The sequence below is a fragment of the Rattus rattus genome, chromosome 11 (assembly GCF_011064425.1).
Source record: "Rattus rattus isolate New Zealand chromosome 11, Rrattus_CSIRO_v1, whole genome shotgun sequence".
Taxonomy (NCBI): domain Eukaryota; kingdom Metazoa; phylum Chordata; class Mammalia; order Rodentia; family Muridae; genus Rattus; species Rattus rattus.
The window spans coordinates 47,502,270-47,505,037 of NC_046164.1; the positions used below are offsets into that span (position 1 = coordinate 47,502,270).

Sequence of the window (2,768 nt, forward strand, 5' to 3'; positions counted from 1 at the left end):
CCAAGCACAAGGACTGCTGCTGTGACCATATAACCCAGTTTCATTTTACTTCTTTGAAACAACAGCTGCTTTTGGTTTTAGAGGTACCACAGCAACTCTGTCTCTGTCATGTTTTAACATGATCATGAATGCCTTGACAGTCACATGACATAATAAATTCTCATTTGTACATTTTTATATAGCACACATAACAACATATATACTTATTTTAACTTACTTCAAAGTTGAAAGTACTTTTAAAACTGCTTTTTATATATTTGTGCTAATGCACTGTTGAAAAGGTTACCTTCTGCAGAGTTAAATCTGTAAAATATACCCTGTTAAAAAGAAGTTTCCCAAAGGAATTCATAATGAGGAACTACATATTAAAAGACAAAGCACACTCATTCTCTCAAAGGATTGGATTCTGTCATTGGAAATGGAGACTGCACATCTCAGTTTAATTTGGATCGATGAAGATACTCAGAGAATGATAAAGGTGGTATTTGTGAAGACAGAGGCTTTTGTGGGTAAATGAATGACAAGATGGCTTAATGACTTGCCCAGTGAAAGTTTAATTTGGAATGAAAACTTAGTCTAAACTGATTAAAATAGCAAAAAATTTAAAGAAATGTAAACTAATAGAATAAGTAGGCAATGGTAGAACTACCAGTCCAGAATGGAAAGACAGTAATCTGAATAGATAGCAAAAATAGTCAGTTATAAATTACCAAAAAATATAATAGTAAAATAACGATATTATATAATACCATCCATCATTAAGGTATAGCTTTGGATGATTTAAGAGATGTTTAACAATAATTGAAAGTAGATTTCTAAAATGACAGTTTTTGTCTTTTAAAAAATGTAGTGACATTTTTATAAACTTATTCTCAAACTTAGACATCATAGAATGCCGATGGAAAGTCACTAATGATTAAAACAAGATATCTAGGTATTAGTAATAAAGAGTGTTTAATGATTAAATAAGTGATAAAGTTAATCTGAGAAATGTTTACTAGGTATTCTGGCAAATATTTGCATGGTATGGTCAGTCGGTAGAAGGAAGCAGACATGTTTAGAAATAATGTGTCTAACTGAGTTGTTTATTTCTCATTGGCAGGGCTTATTATCTTTTGAATTCATTGGTGGCTGCCTATTGTCCTTTGGATTCATTGGAGGCCCTTGGTGGGGAGACATCTCTGGTAAGCAGAATGGGTGTGGGGTGGAGTGTCCCCCTCTTACTGTTGTTAGAACACTCCCTGAATAGGGTGTTTACTCAGCAAATTCTTGTGAAACTCCCAGGCCTCAAGCTTATCGGGAAGTCCCAGTCACTTGATCATTTCTGAGATAGTTTTGTCTGCTTGGTTCCCACATTCCACAGAATCAGAGCTTGAGGAACAGGAAGAGGATTCATTCAGTGGACTCAGGCTTTGGCATTTACAGAACCGCATTAGTGAAAATATAGAAGAGAGGTTGGCTCGACACAGAAAAATAGTGGAACCTGAAGTAGTTGGAGAAAGTGACTCAGAAGTAGAAGGAGATGCTTGGCGCATGGAATGAGAAGGTAACAGTGAGGAAGATGAAGAAATCGACGTTGAAGGAATAGAGCGGCGCCATGGAATGATGCAGCAGACAGCGGGGGCTGGGGGGAAATAAGAGATAGAAGTCACAGAGGTGGAAGATGAAGGACGCTCTGGAGAGGAGTCAGAGTCAGAATCCAAGTATGAGGAGTACACAGATAGTGAAGATGAAATGGAGTCTCGACTTAAGTCTGTCTTCATTCAAAAAAAGGATAGTGTGACAGTTCAAGAATGAGAAGCTGAGACACTGAGACAGAAGGAAATGGAACAGGAAGCAAAACGCATGGCTGAGGAGCAGCGAAAGTACACCCTCAAGATTGTAGAAGAAGAGACCAAGAAAGAGCTAGAGGAGAACAAGTGGTCCCTTGTGCCCTGGATGCACTCAATACTGATCATGAAAATAAAGAGGAGGAGTACGAGGCATGAACAGTCGGAGAACTCAAAAGAATCAAGCCGGTGAGAGGACTGAGAAGCGCTTGAAAAGGAGAAAGCAGAAATTGAACTCATGAGAAACCTGGCTGAGGAAGAAAGGCAGGCTGAACTTTGGGCAAATGGCAAAGTCATTATCAACAAAGCAAATACAAGTATTTACAAAAGTATTACTGCCGAGGTGCCTTCTTCAGGGATGAGGATGAAGAAATCTACAAGAGATTTTAATGCACCTACTCTTGAGGACCATTTCAACAAAACCATTATTCCAAAAGCCATGCAGGTCAAAAATTTTGGATGGTGTGGTCGCCCAAGTACACCCACCTTGTGGATCAAGATACCACTACCTTTGAATCTGCATGGAGCCAAGAGAGTGCCCAGAACACAAAATTCCTTTTTTTAAAAGGTCGCAGGGGTACGAGATGTTTTTGAGTGACCACCTGCCAAGAAGAGGAAAACCACCTAAGCTCCAACAAATTCTTCCAACTGCAGGGCACAAGGGGATCTGGTCCTCAGGTCTTTTGAGCCATTATTTGCAGAGTTCCTGTAGAGAGCTTTCCAGACTTGGGGCTATAACTTGTGTTTGAAGGTACTTTGTAAGAGGTTTGGACTCATACCGAGAAACCCACAGAGAATCTTACCAGTCACAAAAAACATCCTGTAGCATTTCCTGAACATGTGTATGAGCTTTTACCATTGCTATGACCATTTGTGGCTTTTGCCTTTATAGGCTACCCCTAGGAAACAGAATCAGTCTCAGGTTCCTAGTCTGACCTT

General features: G+C 39.3%; 1 pseudogene; it reads left to right on the forward strand.

Annotated features, from left to right (window-relative positions):
• The first annotated feature begins 418 nt into the window (after positions 1-418).
• On the forward strand, positions 419-2,457 carry LOC116911988 (annotated as a pseudogene).
• Positions 2,458-2,768: the final 311 nt, after the last annotated feature.